The 19,136-nt window shown below is 46.7% G+C and overlaps 1 protein-coding gene across 2 annotated transcripts in view; it reads left to right on the top strand.

The window, feature by feature from the left end:
- The first annotated feature begins 1,416 nt into the window (after nt 1–1,416).
- LOC137563169 (zinc transporter ZIP1-like) overlaps nt 1,417–19,136 on the top strand; it is a 54,460-nt gene continuing 36,740 nt past the window's right edge. Inside the window, exon 1 of one of the 2 annotated variants that reach the window (XM_068275286.1) lies at nt 1,417–1,466. The gene's annotated coding sequence lies outside the window, so the exon portion shown is untranslated. Of the gene's footprint in view, nt 1,467–6,577; nt 6,593–19,136 lie in introns of those variants that run through there. The other variant, XM_068275285.1, reaches the window with a different exon arrangement.

Genomic DNA, 19,136 nt, shown 5'->3' with positions numbered 1-19,136 from the left:
CTTTCTGTTTTATGGAGAAGGGAATAAGAGAATAAGTGGTACCCCCTTTTGGAACTACATTGGTTTCCGACAAAGATTTTCCCTCATAAAATATAGTCCCTACTTAATAAAGTTTGATATTGCGTATTTTAACATTAAAGATTTGTTTACTTACGAGGTACTAAAAAATATTATACAGTGAGAACATTATGAGCAGAGATAACTTGCAAGAAAAGCTTTGTGTGTCAAGGTCAACAAGCACTGGATGCCATGGGCGTCCGCACATATGGCAAATTCGGGCGTGCGCCACCCCCTGGCCATCAGCCCCCCCCCCCCCCCCCCCCCCCCCTTGGGACCAGGGTTGCTCCGTTTTTTAATTTGACTGTTTTCTTTCAGAGAGACCTCGGCACACTCTGTGTGCATTCATAGCACACATCCTGACAGCAAGCTGGGGAGTGAGTTCCGGGTCTCTCTCTCCCTCCAGTCAGTAGCTCTCCTTAATTGGCTGGCACCTCTCTTCAGCCAATGAAACGAGAGAGCCAGCCGAGCCTGTCCTGCCTCTGTCCCGGCCAGCGTGAGCAGAGAGAACTTTATTCCAGTGCGAGTGCATGTGGCAAAGAAATAGAGATGGGAAGTTCGGATCTTTTCAATGATCCGGATGATTCGAATCGGATCATTGAAGAGATCCGGATCTTTGATCCGAATCTCAGATCATTTTACTACCGGAAGCATTCGGGGGTGAAATGAACAGCAGGACAGGTCTGTGGACAGGAGAAGGGGAGGGGGGTGGACACACAGAGAAGGGGAGAAGATGGACAGAGGGCAGGGAGTGGACAGAGAAGGGAGGAGGGACGAGCAGAGAGCAGAAATGTTTGCACACAATCCCCACATGCTGAAGTCATATGCTTTACATATATTTCACCTATATGCTCATCTGTACACTTTGAAAGAAAAGGTCGCACAGTGAAAGAAAGCATTCCCAGAAGATAAGTGCAGCTGTTTAGTGCCCAGTGCAGGAGGATTATATTGCCTTTCAATCACAGTGTCTGCAAAGTTACTGAGCTGTGCTGAGCTGAGCCAAAAGCTTCCAATGTGTTCACTGTGCAGCACAACTACGGAACAGCCAGCCTATAATGGGCAGCACGTTACAGCCAGTATGTGTGCTCTACACATATCTGGCAGTGGCACCCATGTCCCCTCTCTCTCATCTACCTGTCTCCCTGCAAGGCTGCCTCCCATCCAACAGAGCGATCCCTGCTTCCAGGACCCCGCTGCCCGCTGAGAGGGGGCGTGTCGCTCCTGGCCCCGCCCCTTTTGCGATCCGAATCGTTCATTTTGATGATTCGGATGATCGACTCATAAAAAAGATTCGGATCAAAGATCCGAATCGTTCATGATCCGGACAACACTACAAAGAAATCCTCCTCCTGCCTCTGCACTTCTGCCAGCCACAAGGTAGTTAGTGAAACTCCAGCTGCAGCCTGCAGGTACAGTTGGAGGTTTATGGCTCTGGTTGTTGCGACTTGTAGGAGAGATGGGTGTCCCTTCCTTCACTTGTTGCTTTGCTTTTTCTTGCTGGCTGGCAAAGACCCGTTCCTCCTCAAACAGCAGCCTTCTTGGAGCTGGACAGTGTCTGCACACACATAGGGGGTCAGCTTATCAAGTATTCCTCCAGTTTCTGGCTGCTCTCACATGGGGGATGGGGCACTTAACCCACTCAGCAGCTCAGCAGTATCACTTACAAGGCTCTGAATAGTGTGCATTCTACTGTCTGAAATCTTCATTCAATTCTGTGGTGCAGTCAGCAAAGCTCATTTAAAAAGAACGTATATGTATGTATACAGTATATATATATATATATATATATATATATATATATATATATATATATATATATATATATATATATATATATTCTCACAATGTCACCCTCCCTTCCAGCTGCACCCAGTGAGAAAATCCTGCTGTGACCTTTGTTTTAGATGAACAAAAATGTCCATGTATTCTATAACACTCTGTATCTGTCTATCTGCCTACTCTCTCTCTCTCTTTCTCTCTCCCTCCCCCCTCACTCTCTGTCCAGCCTCTCTAACCCTCTGTCTCTCTCCTTCCAACTCTCACCCTGTCTTTTTCTGCACTGCCCATCCACTGTCCATGTGGTGCGTCCATTCACCGTCCATCTCTTTCTCACCTCTGTTTATCTCTTCTCCTCTGTCTCTCTGTGTCCATCTCTCTCTCTCTCCCTCTGCTGTCTCTCTCTGTCCATATCCCTCACCTCTGTTTCTCTCTGCTCCTCTGTTTCTCTCTTTTACTCTCTGTCCATCTCTGATCCTCTGTCTCTCTGTCCATCTCTCTTACCTTCTGTCTCTCTGTGCTCTCTCACCATCTATCTCTCTTTATCTCTCACCTTGCCCCCCCCCCCCCCGCCCCCCCCCCCCCCCCCCCCCCCCCGCCTGCCTCTATTTCCATCTCTCTCACGCCACCTCTTTCTCTGCCTTTCACCCTCTCTCCCACCCTCTGTCTCTTGTCTTCCACCTCTGGACCCATTGTTGCTTTATTGGTCATTTGGAGGCCTCTTGGCTGCTTTATTGGTCACTTGGAGGCCTCGTGGTTGCTGCATTGGCCGCTTGGAGGCTTCATGGTTGCTGTATTGGTCACTTGGAGGCCTCCTGGTTGCTGCATTGGCCACTTGGAGGCCTCCTGGTTGCTGCATTGGCCACTTGGAGGCCTCCTGGTTGCTGCATTGGCCACTTGGAGGCCTCCTGGTTGCTGCATTGGCCACTTGGAGGCCTCTTGGTTGCTGCATTGGGCCACTTGGAGGCCTCTTGGTTGCTGCATTGGCCACTTGGAGGCCTCCTGGTTGCTGCATTGGCCACTTGGAGGCCTCCTGGTTGCTGCATTGGCCACTTGGAGGCCTCCTGGTTGCTGCATTGGCCACTTGGAGGCCTCCTGGTTGCTGCATTGGCCACTTGGAGGCCTCCTGGTTGCTACATTGGCCACTTGGAGGCCTCCTGGTTGCTGCATTGGCCACTTGGAGGCCTCTTGGTTGCTGCATTGGCCATTTGGAGGCCTCCTGGTTGCTGCATTGGCCACTTGGAGGCCTTGTGATTGCTGTATTGATCACTTGGAGGCCTCATGGTTGCTGTATAGGTCACTTGGAGGCCTCGTGGTTGCTGCATTGGCCGCTTGGAGGCTTCATGGTTGCTGTATTGGTCACTTGGAGGCCTCCTGGTTGCTGCATTGGCCACTTGGAGGCCTCCTGGTTGCTGCATTGGCCATTTGGAGGCCTCCTGGTTGCTGCATTGGCCACTTGGAGGCCTCCTGGTTGCTGCATTGGCCACTTGGAGGCCTCTTGGTTGCTGCATTGGCCACTTGGAGGCCTCTTGGTTGCTGCATTGGGCCACTTGGAGGCCTCTTGGTTGCTGCATTGGGCCACTTGGAGGCCTCTTGGTTGCTGCATTGGCCACTTGGAGACCTCCTGGTTGCTGCATTGGCCACTTGGAGGCCTCTTGGTTGCTGCATTGGCCACTTGGAGGCCTCCTGGTTGCTGCATTGGCCACTTGGAGGCCTCCTGGTTGCTGCATTGGCCACTTGGAGGCCTCCTGGTTGCTGCATTGGCCACTTGGAGGCCTCCTGGTTGCTGCATTGGCCACTTGGAGGCCTCTTGGCTGCTGTATTGGCCACTTGGAGGCCTCTTGGTTGCTGCATTGGCCACTTGGAGGCCTTCTGGTTGCTGCATTGGTCACTTGGAGGCCACGTGGTTACTGTATTGGTCACTTGGAGGCCTGATGGTTGCCCCATTTGTCATTTGCTTGCAATCTCTTAAATCCTAGGCATAGCTAGTCTAATGACTGAGATTAGTATTTTTTTATTACCACCATATTATTGTTGTTTTTATATAGCAGTGATCTCTTCTGCAGCACTTTACAGAGTACATACCGTAGTCATGTCTCTGAGCAGCTCACAATCTAATCCTACCACAGCTATAGTCTAATGCCCTACCTTAATATGATTATTATTATTATTAGTTTATATAGCACTGACATCTTCTGCAGCACTTTACAGAGTACGTAGTAAAGTCACAGGCTGTCATCAGAGAAGCTCACAATCGAATCCTACCGTAGCCCTAGTCTAATGTCCCACTATTACTAAGTTCATGTAAATTTGGCTCCACCCATGACCACACCCACATTCTGGTCCATGGCCACGCCCATTTTTCGCTGCGGCGCAACATCCACTTACATCTTTTCTTGCCCCCCCCTGGAAATGTATCTGCGGACGCCCATGCTGGATGCATATACCATTCCTTACAGCAGCATAAAGAACACCTTTAACCACTTGAGGACCCACCCTTTACCCCCCCTTAAAGAAAACCTGTACTGAAAATTAAAAGTCAAAATAAACATACACAAGTCATACTTACCTCCTGTATAGTCTACTGTTCAATCTAATTTTCCTCTCCTGCGTCCTGTTTGCCCACTGTGATCAATGGAATTCTCCGTCCTCCATTTTGAAAATAGCCATTACCCCATAACAGCTTCCTGGTCAGCACACAGTTAAACTGTAACATCGCCCACTTAAGCCATAGGGAAACATTGACACATCATTTCTCCTCTCAGCTATAACTGACAGCAACTGATATATAACTGGCAGCAACTGGTATATTTCAATTCTGACAAAATGTTGTCAGAACTGGAAGGGATCATTGTCAGAAGAAAATGGTGAGCTTCTGAGAGGAACTGATGGCAAAGTAACTATGTAATATTTATTTGAAGTTACCTCATGTGTTTATTTTAAATAATTTTACTCAGTACAGGATCTCTTTAAGGACCAGCGCTGATTTATGTGATCTGTGCTGGGTGGGCTCTGCAGCCCCCAGCACAGATCAGCTGGCATGCAGAGCGATCAGATCGCCCCCCTTTTTTCCCCCCTATGGGGATGATGTGCAGGGGGGGTCTGATCGCTCCTGCTGGTGGCATGTTGCGGGGGGGAGGGGGGGGCACCTTAAAGCCCCCCTCCGCGGCGACATTCACCCCCCTCCCTCTCCTACCTGTCCCCCCGGTGATCGGGGCTGCACAGGACGCTATCCGTCCTGTGCAGCCTGTGACAGGATGTCGGCTGTTACATGGCGGCGATCCCCGGCCGCTGATTGGCCCGAGGATCGCCGATCTGCCTTACGGCGCTGCTGCGCAGCAGCGCCGTACAATGTAAACAAAGGAGACAAATGTCTCCTGCGTTTACATTTAGTCTGCGAGCCGCGATCAGCGGCTCGCAGGCTATTCACGGAGACCTGCTCCGTGATCTAACAGGAAACGGCCGCTCGCGCGAGCGGCCTTTCCTGATTAATTAGGGAGGCACCTGGCGACGCAGAGCTGCGTCGCTGGTCCTCCAGCTACCACTTTGCCGCCGCACGGTATGAGTGTGCGGTCGGCAAGTGGTTAAAACTCAAAACTGACACAAAGAAAAACAGATAGTAAAAGAAATGTCTGCCCTCAGTTTTTGTTTGTGGCTAACATAATTTCAGCAATAGCAAAATATTGAAACCATTTCCACCTCACAGAATGGAAATCTTGTGAACTGGGGCCCTCTTGTGGTAAGATGTGAAAACTGCATCATTTCATACTAAAAACTGTATATTTACTATAAAAAAAAATTATTACAAACTGTGATGATATTCAGGTAAGATATGTAAAAAGGGCACCGGCAGCTAGTGGAAAAAAAAGAGCACCGCCATTCACTCCCATAATAAATATCGTTTAATGGGCGCCGAACAGGAAAAAAGGGCGCCGGAGATTATTAACTTTTTGTAACTGCGCCCGGAGATTATTAATGTTTTATAACTGCGCCCGTGACAAATTACGTTTACAAATATATTAAACATATCTATCGTATGTAACTAAAACGTTATTTAAAAGTTTATGACTTACTGTTTGTAAAACCTTATTATTCACATAATAAAGCGATCAGTAAGTAAATCGTAATATTTTTTTACAGTCACTATTTGTAAAACATTATTATCCACACAATAAAGCGATCACTAAGGTGGGGTCTTAGGGTTAGGCACCACCAGGGGGGATTTAGGGTTAGGCACCACCAGGGGGGTCTAGGGGTTAGGGATAGGTACAGGGAGTGTTCTGTGTGAGAGTAGGGTTAGGTTTAGTTGTATTAAAATGTTAGTAATATTTATTAATGTTTTACTACAGTTATTTTTCATTGTTATAAACAATATTTTCTGATTTTATTACATGAAGAAAAGATAAATGAAGGTTATACACAATATCATACAATTATAATGCATATATTATCGTTTTTTAACAAACGTTATTATAAGTTTCACTTTCAAAATAGGGAAGAATATTGTTTTTACAATTTGCGAACTCATACACATTATTTCATGTTTTTTAATTTGTAAAACATTATTGTAAACAAAAAACAACACATGATTTTTTATAAACGTTATTGCCACTTATCGTTTACACCCCATGCCCTTTTTTCCCCGACGCCCTTTTTGCGTGTACACATTATTGTTATGCCACCTAGGTATATGCATAGCAAGAGAAGTATGGTCTGCTACTCATGGATGCCAACATCAAACCAACAAACATTGATTCAGGTAATACCTTTATTGACTAATTGCACATACGTTATTGCAAGCTTTCTAAGGTTTTGAAGGATCCTAGTAGTACTAAACATTATTAACTTTTGTAACTTCTTAATTCCAGACTTTAGTGTGCTCCCAGGAATTAATATTTATTTTTTTTAATTCATTTTCTGACTTGTGTCTTTCCACAACATTATCCCTGGCATTTTTTTTAATAGTGCATTGCAACCCATAAGGGCCTGAGCCCACTGACGTAGTTGTGTCCACTTTTCAGTTACACATCAATGTTAGAGATTCTAAAAAGTGGACAAAAGCGGATACAACTGCATCAGTGGGCTCAGACAGAATTGTTTGCTTTCAGTTGTACTGCCAAACATTCCGCTCCAAGAATAGTTGTTTTTATGCTGAACTACTCGAAACAATTATAACTGATTATAGGTTGAAGCCAATTAGTTTTGATGCAGTGGAGAAGAGAATACATTACACCTGATTGAGTTTACAAGTATTTTTGGCAGATATAATACTTTATCAAACACTCAGGTACTGCGTGCAGTAAAATCTATGCCGTGCTTGTGGCTGTTTAAGCCTATCGAGGTCTAGATTTAACTACACCAGCTCCCGTGCCCCCAATGCAATCGCATGCCCCCGCCACTACTAAATGTTTCATGCACCTGTGATCACTGTAACCAATCACAGTAATCACAGAGAGAAAATGAAAGAAAAAGGCTGTGATCCTTAAAGTGATCCTGAAGGGAAAAAAGTTCACCCTTGGGAGTACTTACCTCAAGAGAGGGAAGCCTCTGGATGCTTAAAGAGACTCTGTAACATCAAAAACATCCCCTGGGGGGTACTTGCTGGCTCCAGCGGGGGAGCTGTGGCTGCTTTCGGCTCCGAACTACACAGAAATACCTGATCTCAGTCGGGTCCACTCTACTGCGCAGGTGCCGGAAACTTGCGCCTGCGCAGTAGAGCAGACCCGACGGCGATCGGGTATTTCCGCCTACTTCGGAGCCGACAGCCGTCAGAGCGCCTGCGCAGGAGCCGGGAAGGTAAATAATGACGTCATCTTGTACGGAGGGCCGCAGCGAGACCCCTGAGGGACGGAGGACGGCGTGGGAAGCCTCATTAGGATCCTGAGGCTTCCCCCACCCGAGGTGAGTACCCCCCAGGGGACGTTTTGACGTTACAGATTCTCTTTAAGAAGCTTTTCCTCCATCCTCTTTAGCAGATGTGATCCAGCAATGGCACCCCCTAAAGTCTGCTTGTCGGCGCCTGTTGCCGCTGCACGCAGGTGCACTAGCAGCTTTCCACTTGGGCTCCAGCGGAAATAGAGAAGCTCGATCTAGTGTACTCTGCTGCGCAGGCGTGAGCCCTGGATTGCTGGCCGAGAGCATTGTTCTTACTCACCTAGCCTGCCATGTGACATCACTTGAGCACCACTCTGTTGGCCCTCCTCCCCCGTAAAACAACAGAGCACATCGCTAGCATAGAGAATGTGTCTGTACAGTGACGGCTCCACACTGTCCCCCAAGCGATCGAGTAACAATCCCTCACTGGTGACATACCTTGGATGTGTGCACAAGGCTTTAAAGAGAAGCATCTCAGGTTCCATTCTTACATGGGGCTTCCTTAAGCCCCCTTGAGGCCGCTCGTCCCTTGCCTTCTCTCCGGGTGGCTCCTGTCACAATTCAGCCCAAATGCCTGGCCAAGTCGCGCTTCAGCATGCGTGTGTTTCCCGACCAGGCTCGCTCCTCCAACGCACTCTCATCCCTGGGAGCGTTCTGTGCCTGTGCAGTAGTACTGCACAAGCGCAGAAAGCTCCCAGCCACGGGAGCAAGGTGGGGGAGCACGACGAAGAGAGACTCGGCCAGGCTTTCGGGCCTGCATTGCAAGTGACAGAAACCACCTGAGGAGAAGGCAAGGGAACGAGTAGCCTCAAGGGGGCTTAAGGAAGCCCTGTGTAAGTATGGTACCTGAGACGCTTCTTGTCTCTGGTACACTTAAATCACTGAAGTGTGTACAGAACCATTTCACTTCTCCATCCCTCCTGGTTGGGAGCAGGGCCGGAGCTACCATAGGAAAAAATAGGCAGTTGCCCCAGGGCCTCAGAGCCTGTAGGGGCCCCCAAGTTGTCCCTCCCCCATCTGAACTGTTGCTCCCCAGGGACACTGCAGAGTCTGTTAAGTTAGGGGATGATTGGGGGAGGGTCAGCAGTCAGCTCAGGGGCCCAGGAGGGAAATTTGGCTGCAACAAAGGGCCTCTGATGACGCTTTTTGGTCAGGGTGGTGTCTATTGGGGGGCCCCCAAGCTAATCTTGCCCTAGGGCCCCATTGTTACTTGAACCGGCCCTGGTTGGGAGAGATCAATGAGCCACAGGAACACTTACTGAATGAATACCCCTTTTAACCACAAAGGTGACCTTAGTTTGTTTCTATTACTATTTTGCCTTTACTTTGTAATTATTAAAAAGTCAAAAAGGAAGCAGATTTTCTTTTTAGGAGATAACAAGTTCTAAGGCTGGGTGAACAGCAGAGGCAAATTTCTGCAACAGGTAAAAGGACATCTCTATGAGTTTTATTCAGACATATTTGTTTTGAACCTATCCATTGCAAAACGTAAAGTTCTGTCCTGCACAACGTTTCTGGACACTGCACAGAAAATGGACATGTCTGCTATGATCTCCCTTGGTGTCCAATGGATACAAGAATGGAAGTGGACGGTCACAACGGATCATACATGGGATGTGTGGGTCCAGACTAGACTGAATATCTGTTTGTCTTTGGGTAGTAGGCATTAGTCTTATGCTTAGAGAGGTATTCCTGTAACCATGAACCAATGAGAATCCCCCCTGTTGTTGAAGATTCCCATTGGATTTTTGCAATCCAGTGGCGATACCCATGCTTCTGCCTGGCACCCATCTTTTTACTGGGACCAAGCGGAGAAGTCAGCAGCAGCAGAACCATGCGACACGTATTTGAATGTCGGCGATTGAACATGGCTATCATAGCAGATGCAGTGACCAGCCTAGTTAGAACGGACACTTTACATTCTCATAGGCTTTAATTGCAGAAAAATGAAGCAGGTTTTGACTCTACGCTGCAGCAAACTGATCCATTAGAAGCGGATCCTATTGTTGCATTTTGCAGAGATGAGGAATAGGTACCGAAGAGGTCTGTTTACTGCGCAAGTGGAAACAGAGACTTAAATTGAGGATCATGAGACATATAAATATACATATTGAAGTCAAATGAATAAAGGTAACTAATGATGTTATCTTGATTGTACAATTTTACCACTCTTGTCTACTATGAGGGACTACCTAAAGTATCCATTTAAAGTACAGTATATTCATTCACCGGCATAGATTTGGTAAGATTGTTCAATCAAGATTGTATTGTTATTGGTCACCTTGAAGTTTATTTTCTCTCTCTATCTGTAAAGCAGCAGTTTACTTTCTGATAGATATTGAATATTGCAGCAGCTGAAGTGGTCAGGCCCGGATTTCTGGGAAGGTCACAGAGGCCATGGCCTAGGGCGATAAAATTAGCAGGGCGCAGGACTTGGAGAGATAAGAGGTCACATGTCAAAGTAAATCACCTCTCCTGCTTTGCTCTGGTCTGCCTGAATTCCAGAGATCCCTGCATCTCTCTTATTTGTGCAAAGTGTGTGTTATGGCAGTCAGCATCTGCTGTCACCTGTATGATGAGAGGGGACAAACAATCTGCTGTGAGAAGAAAAATATATGGTCTCAAGTAGCAGAACTCTTGAGTTCCGATTAGTTTTTTTCATGCAGCACGCATTCACAGGCAGAAATTAGCAGCTCTCCCCCTCCCTGACTGATGTTAGTTTATTACTAGTAGGTCAGTGCTGTTAAAGACCTCAGATCTGTTGAATTTATTTTTTTTCCTCCTAGAGAATGACAACAACATTCTTTCTGCTACAGTTTAACTCTTTCCTGGCTTGTTTTTGTCAGCAAAGTACTGTGTTGACCATCAGTGAAAGCAGGATGTTTTGAAACAGAATGACAACTGGTTTACATTTATTTATATTTACAAAACAAACAATGCATCTCCTGCTGACTGTATATATAGCTGTGTGCCTAACATCTTGTATACAGTAACACAGTCTGAAGACGGCTCATTAACCAAAGGCTCACTGTTTTTCTTTGGATTAGCCAATAAAAAGTGTTATTTTGTTACAAAACTTCCTGCTGACTGATTTTAAGATCTGTCTTAAGTGCTAAATTGTCACTGTGTAAAGTACACCTGAGCTTATGCTGGGTACATAGTTACATAGTTATTTTGGTTGAAAAAAGACATACGTCCATCGAGTTCAACCAGTATAAAGTACAATACCAGCCTGCTCCCTCACATATCCCTGTTGATGCAATTTTCTGACAGCTTTAATGTCAGATCGACTATTTCCAACATGTCCGATCTGCTTTCCAATCAATTTTCTGAATGATTTTTCATAGAAGTGAACAGCAAATTGATCGAAAAATTGAAATTAGATCAGACATGATGGAAATAATCGACCTGACAGTAAATCTGTCAGAAAATTGCATCATGTGTACCTAGCATTACACTACATCTATGCCAGTGTTAGTAGTGTCGGATCCTTCTACTTACCTGCTCTCTGTTTTGGATGGGCTTCTCTGCATTGTGCTACACTGTCCCCTATTTGTGGCTCTGACGGCAGCAAGTAGCACAGAGGACAAAGAAGCAGCGCTGTCCACTGGGGCTCCTTGTGATTTTGCTTTCCTGTATGCAGGTGCACAGGAGCCGAGGGAGTGTTATGGGTATGTGTACTTGACAAGTGCTGCTTAGTGTTCATACATGAGCATCATTTCAGAAGTATGCAAGCCCAGAACACTATTGGCTGCTGTACATGCAGACATGAGCGCAAAATTACATGAAGTGGACAGAGCATGCACTGCTTCTTTGTTGAACAGGGCAAAGCAGCAAAACAGAGGGGGGCCCGTTCAAACTAGTCAGAGTTGGACAGAATGGGGGGGGGGGGGGGGCGGTTGGTGACAGCCGGCCTAGGGCGCTGGAAAGTACAAATTCGGCCCTGGAAGTGGTAGGATAAACTCAAAAACAACCAAATATTATATGGCAGTCTTCATATTTTTCATGCTTTGAAAAAATACTTGTAGCTCACACTGCACATCACTATATCTGGCAATGCAAGTTAATCATTGTATCTTTTGAAGCTCCATTGTTACTTGCACAACACTATTTAGTGACTTTTTGTTTGCTTGTTGTGCAATTTCCTCATATCTCCCACAATTGTCAACATGGCATAAAACTTGGCTAGACATGCATTTATGTTTCTCTTCTGATCTGCACTTTTAAAGCTCTCGAAGTTCTTAAAGAGAACCCGAGGTGTGTTTAAAGAATGTTATCTGGATACAGAGGCTGGATCTGCCTATACAGCCCAGCCTCTGTTGCTATCCCAAACCCCCCTAAGGTCCCCCTGCACTCTGCAATCCCCCATAAATCACAGCCATGCTGTGAGGCTGTGTTTACATCTGTAGTGTCAGTCTCAGCTGCTCCCCCGCCTCCTGCATAGCTCCGGTCCCTGCCCCCATCCCTTCCCTCCAATCAGCAGGGAGGGAAGGGATGCAGGCGGGGATCGGAGTTCTGCAAGAGGCGGGTAGAGCAGCAGACTGACACTATAGAGAAAAACACAGCCAGCTCTGACAAGCTGTTTGTCAGCAGCGTGGCTGTGATTTATGAGGGATTGCAGAGTGCAGAGGGACCTTAGGGGGGTTTGGGATAGCAACAGAGGCTGGGCTGTATAGGCAGATCCAGCCTCTGTATGCAGATAACATTCATCAAACCCACCTCGGGTTCTCTTTAAAGGAGTACTGTAGGGGGGTAGGGGGAAAAGAGTTGAACTTACCTGGGGCTTCTAATGGTCCCCGCAGAAGTCCTGTGTCCACGCAGCCAGCCACCGATGCTCCTGTCCCCGCCTCCGGTTCATTTCTGGAATTTCCAACTTCAAAGTGGAAAACCACTGCGCCTGCATGGCCGCGCCCTCGCTCCCACTGACGTCACCAGGAGTGTATTGCACAGGCCCAGTACAGCCTGCGCAGTACACTCCTGGTGACATCAGCGGGAGCAAGGACACAGTCGCGCCAGTGCAGGGGTTTTCCAACTTTAAAGTCGGAAATTCCAGAAGTGAACCGGAGGCGGGGACAGGAGCATCGGTGAAAGGTTGCGCAGGCACAGGACATCTGCGGGGGACCATTAGAAGCCCCAGGTAAGTTCAACCACCCTACAGTAGTCATTTAAAGTCACAATTTGAATCCTGAATGGTGGCATTTGTAAAACATTGTTTTAGTTATTTTGAATTATGTATTCTAAATAATGAAGGTGCCATTTATGTATATCACTTGAAGTAAACATTTCTGCTTTATTACTTGCTGTTACCAAGCATACAGGTATGATCTTGCCAGGATTATGCATGACATACTAGCCCACTGTGTTAATCTGTATTAAAAATTTCCCTCTTATTATCCAACCACAAATTATTTAAAGTAACACTATAAATAACTAAGTGTTCTAAAATTAAATTGTACAAATAATGTCTGAATAGCTGTGTAAGCATTTTCTTACTTTTCATGTTAAATATCAGAGGCAAAAGCTGTAATTCGTTGTGTGTAAGTTGTAGCTGCATTGGAGCAAATCATTAGCAAAGGGGAGTCTGACCTTGGTAAGAAATGTGACACAGCCAGTGCTGGTCACTGTATATTTTAGAAGACTATAGAGTATTTTTCTTTGAAAGCAAAAAAAACCCCTTTAGTATGAAAACCCTGCCTTGGTATCAATTTTTTGACACACAATTACAAGTGTTTTTGCTACACATAACAGATACATTTCCTCTGCTCTCAGTGCATTATTCTCCTCAGACAGCTTATTCACAGAGACAAGCAGCTGCAGTTAAAGCTAGTGAGACCATCTCAGAGTCAACGTCCATCAGTGAATTATAAAAGGAATTTGCTAACATTAAAAGAAGTAATAAACAGGGAGATATACAGAAGTACTTAGGAACATGTAGACAAACAATTCCTTCCCATCCCAGTATAAAAAAAAGTTAATCAATAGTGTTTCTTTAAGCAGCACAGCGACTGTTTCAGAACTATACAGGACTTTTACCAAATACTGAAAAATACACATAAAGAAATCTGTGAACTGTGAGATGTAAAAATTACCCCCTTCTAGTACTGTAAGCAGATTAGGTGAACTCTGCTCCACCTCTGAAGCAGGGTCACTGCTAGAGCCAGGTAACTCCATCCCAAAGAGAATGGAATTCAAAGAAGATGGGTTCAGCACAATGACTGATGTAGAACATAAGCCTTAGTAGTTCAAGTAGGAACTGGTACACCAAGTTGCCGACATATTTTGGACACACTTTGGTCCTTAATTATAGCATGCTTTGGCCCATATGCAATTAACTTTTTCTCCTGAGTTATTTCCTAGGTGTCATTTTTACGCTTTGTCAATCAAATGCCCTTTAAAACCCGGGCAAGTGAGAAAATACTTAAAGGGAACCTAAACTGAGAGGGATATGGATGTTTCCTTTTAAACAATACCAGTTGCCTGACTCTCCTGTCTTTAGTTGCAGTAGTGGCTGAATCAAACACCTGAAACAAGCATGCAGCTAATCCAGTCTGACTTCAGTCAGAGCCCCTGATCTGCATGCGTATTCAGGGGCTGTGGCTAAAAGTATTAGAGACACAGGATCAGCAGGAGAGTCAGGCAACTGGTATTATTTTAAAAGGCAAAATCCATATCCTTCTCAGTTTAGGTTCCCTTTAAAATAATTTTGATAGCACTTGTTGAACTACTTTTTGGACTTTCTCAGTTACAAAGTGCCGAAAAGCTATTTTAAAGTGAAGGTGAAAAATTATCTCCTAGGAGTAAAGTCAGGAGAAAAAGTTCATTGCATATGGGCCTATTAACCCCCTTGGCGGTATGAAAAATACCGCCAGGGGGAAGCGCAGCAGTTTTTTTAATTTTTTTTTTTTATCATGTAGCGAGCTGAGGGCTCGCTACATGATAGCCGCTGCTCAGCGGCACCCCCCCGCCCGCTTTGATCGCCTTCGGCGATCACCGATCAGGAAATCCCGTTCAAAGAACGGGATTTCCTGGAGGGCTTCCCCCGTGGCCATGGCGACGGGGCGGGATGACGTCACCGACGTCAGCGACGTCGGGACATCATTGGGAGACCCGATCCACCCCTCGGCGCTGCCTGGCACTGATTGGCCAGGCAGCGCTCGGGGTCTGGGGGGGAGGGGGCGCGCGCCGCACCGGATAGCGGCGATCGGGCGCGCGGCGGCGGCGATCGGGGTGCTGGCGCAGCTAGCAAGGTGCTAGCTGCGTCCAGCAAAAAAAAAAATTAAGTAAATCGGCCCAGCAGGGCCTGAGCGGCACCCTCCGGCGGCTTACCCCGTGTCACACACGGGGTTACCGCCAAGGAGGTTAAGGCCATATGCAATTCACTTTTTCCCCTGAGTTTTCCCCTAGGAGATAATTTTCACATTCTCTTTAAAATAACTTTAAGGCATTTTACAATTGAAAAAGTATCCAAACATATGTGAAAATCTACAATTAAAATTATTTTGAGTGATTTCTTGCTTGCTGGTGGTTTAAAAAGCATTTTATGACAAGGTATGAAAATATCGCCTAGGAGAAAACTCAAGAGAAAAAGGGAATTGCATATGGGTCAATGGGCTTGGTTCACTAAGACAAATAGCATGCCTTATCAGAGATAACACGCCTTACCAGAGTAGCATAGCGAGAGCTACGAACCCGCAGGGGCTCAGGGCAGGACGAGTGGAGCTCTCGTCATTGCTAATTATGAGGCATACGTTCGTAGCGCTCGCTATGCTACTCTGATAAGGCGTGTTATCTCTGATAAAGCATGCTATTTGTCTTAGTGAATCAAGCCCATTGTGTGTCCGAAACATGTTGGCAACTTGGTGTAGAGGTTTTTACCTGAATTAATAAAGGCTTATATTCTACATCGGTCACAGTGCAGAACCCTTCTAGGAAAGTCAGAGCAAAAGTATCTCACAAAAGTGAATGCATCTCCCTCTAAAGATTTTTTCATATATCATCAACCCCAGTATAGGACTCTCTTAAGCTGGATTTTTTATGACTTAAATATAAGTCTATCCAGAAAACTTAATGGCCGTACTTGGGGACCAGGAGGAGGTAATGGCTGTACTTGGGGACCAGGTAGAGTTAATGGCTGCACTGCATATAGTATTTCAGGTATTAACCACTCCTAGTGCCCAAGTGCAGCTAATAACTGCACCAAGCCCCCACATGCAGCTATTAACCCTGACCAGGTAATCAGTGAGACCAGGATTTGTGTTACCTCCATCAGTATTAGTGCTATCAGTGTGGACAGTATTAGTGTTCCCCCATCCGTGTGGCTAGTATTAGTGTCCCCCATCAGTGTGGCTGGTATAAGTGCCCCCCCAATCACGGTGGCCAGTATTTGAATCCCCCCCCCCTTTCAGTGTGCCAACATCTGTGTTCCTCCCCCTTCATTGCCAGCGTCTGTGTAAACCCCCCTCCCTGCAGGGTTGAAGCTTTCAGCATGCTCTGATTCCCCTCCCACCAACCACCTAATGGGGGACCGCCTCTCACTGCCCCCCCCCCCGTGTAAACCCCCCTTCCTGCTGCGTTTAAGCTGACAGTGTGCTCCGACCCCCCCCCCCCACCACCACCTAAAAGAGGGGTTGCCTCTGACTGTCCCTCCCCCTGTATAAACCCCCCTTCCTGCTGCGTTTAGGCTGGCAGTGTGCTCTGACCTCCCCTTCCTCCCACCACCATCCAAAAGGGGGGCCGCCTCTCACTGTCCCCTCATGTGAACCCCTCTCCCCGCAGCGTTTAAGCTGGGAGTGTGCTTTGACCCACCTCCACCAAAAGAGGGGCCACCTCTGACTGTGCCCCCCTATTTATACCCCTCTCCCCACAGCGTTTAAGCTGGCAGTGTGCTTTGACCCACCACCACCACCTAAAGAGGGGCCACCTCTCACTGTGCCCCCCTATTTATACCCCTCTCCCCACAGCGTTTAAGCTGGCAGTGTGCTTTGACCCACCACCACCACCTAAAGAGGGGCCACCTCTCACTGTGCCCCCCTATTTAAACCCCTCTCCCCGCAGAGTTTAAGCTGGGAGTGTGCTTTGACCCTCCCTTCCAGCCACCCACCACCAACTAAGGGTGGGCACCTCTCACTGTGTCCCTCCCCATTATACAATGCAGAGTGCTGCAGCATAAGCCGTCACCCAGGAATCCAGCCTCGGATATCGCATTCTCTCATCTCCCTCCCGCCAGTCTGCCTGCATTAGCATACCTCTGGCTCCTGATGTCATGTGGGAACCAAAGATACGCTAATCCACGCAGATTGGCATGAGTGAGAGAGATGAGAGGATGCTGCAGCCGGTGCTGGATTAGTAGATGTCAACTTCTGCTGCTGAGTTCTGCATTGTATTACACAGTGTGGGGACACAGTGAAAGGCAGTTGGAAGGAAGGTGGTGGTAATGGGGTTGGTCGGGGGGGGGATGGGTAAAAGCACACTGCCAGCTTAAAGAGTAAATCCAGCAAAAATAGTGTAATAAAAAAAAATGCTTAATTTTTACAATAATTATGTATAAACGATTTAGTCAGTGTGTTCCAACTGTAAAACCTTTCCTCTCCCTGATTTACATTCTGACATTTATCACATGGTGACATTTTTATTGCTGGCAGGTGATGCCAGTGGAAGTAGCTGCTGCTTACTTTTTTGGCAGTTGGAAACAGCTGTAAACAGCTATTTCCCACAATGCAACGAGGTTCACAGACAGAAAACTGCCAGGACCATGGTCCTCACAGTTTCCTGTGGGAGGGGTTTCACCACAATATCAGTGTAAGGCTTGGTGGTGTATTCTCCACAGTCAGCATGCAACGCATGAGCTGACGTGGAGGAGGTACACACACTAGCACAAGGAAACAGGCTATCCCTAGTATAGTGGAGGGGAGGACTGACTCCAATAGGAGATTGTGGCGCACAGAGCCGGTGCAGATCCGACAGCCACAAACAATGCTTTCGCTATAACGTCTCAGCGCAAAGTAGCGCTGAGCGCACAAACCAGAACTGAGGAGATCAGGACAGGTAGACAGAATGAACGCTTGCTTAACTAGCCACTACTTAGTGACAGCAAGCGTCCACAATAACACAGACTGGAATGAGGCAGCCAATGCGATGCGGCGATGGCGTGCCTCACAAAGACAGGACAGGATAGTCAGGAAATAGCAGGATTAAGATAGATGAACGTAACACAGATAAATATACAATAAGTATGTTTTCCTAGCGTATTACAATTACAGCTATCAATGAAACTATTTGTAACGTCTGACTAACATATGTATATATCGGCAATGAACCGATATATGACATAAGCAGGAACGCTGACTAGGACTGGAGTAATACAGGGGACAGGACTCAGAAGGATTCGCTATCTCTTCGCAGAGATGAACGCAATCCACAAACGGTAACAGGACAGGATTCAGAAGTATTCGTTATCTCTTCGCAGAGATGAACGCAATCCACAAACAGTAACAGAACAGGATTCAGAAGGATTCGTTATCTCTTCGCAGAGATGAACGCAATCCACAAACGGTAACAGGACAGGATTCAGAAGGATTCGTTATCTCCTCGCAGAGATAAACGCAATCCACGAACAGTAACAGGAGCAGGATACTAGCTCAGCACGGGTGCTCACGGTACGCGCAAACTACCAAAACGTGCTGGAAAGCTGACTAACTGCACACAGGATATAAACAGTTCGTGTACGTATACATCAGCGACACTGATGTATCAACGTAACACGAATACAAGGAAAATAATAAACGTGCTGGTATGCATATATATGGGCAATGAACCAATATATGATGCAAAACCAGCAAAGTATCTTTTAGAACAAGAAACACGATCGGGGGCTGAAGCGACAGCAAGACAAGCTTAAACTGAAGCTATGAAAACCCAAGGAAACCCTGCAGGAAGCAGATCTTTATACTGAGGTCATCCAATGGGAGCAGACATGCAGATTCCCACACAGGTGAATGATAATCAGTCACAAGCTGACAGCAGGGAAAGGCAGACAAAGCTATGCAGCTTGCATGGAAATAGATCAGAACTGCCTGAGCTGCAGCACTACTGCTTCCAGCAATACCTGCTGCAGCAGCGATCATTACAGTACCCCCGCCCTTAAAAGCGGATTCCAGACGCTTTTCAAAACTGAAATTCCCAACAAAACAGTCTGACTGATAATTCATGATGACCGGGACAGCCCGGCAAGACCGAATTCCAGAATCAGTCCCCACAAGACTGGACCCATCAGAACCAGAACCTATAGAACCATGCCCATCAGTACTACAAGCCCCAGTGTGACACCCATCAGAACCATGATTTCCAGAAGAAAGCCCTCCGAAACTCCCTGAGCGATACCCACCGCCTTCCAGGAACCGTTCAAAAACGCCAAAGCCTTTGCAATGCCC

Source organism: Hyperolius riggenbachi, chromosome 3 (assembly GCF_040937935.1).
Source record: "Hyperolius riggenbachi isolate aHypRig1 chromosome 3, aHypRig1.pri, whole genome shotgun sequence".
Classification (NCBI taxonomy): domain Eukaryota; kingdom Metazoa; phylum Chordata; class Amphibia; order Anura; family Hyperoliidae; genus Hyperolius; species Hyperolius riggenbachi.
The sequence above is the reverse complement of the archived record's forward strand: the minus strand, read 5'-3'. Positions and strand labels throughout refer to the sequence as shown.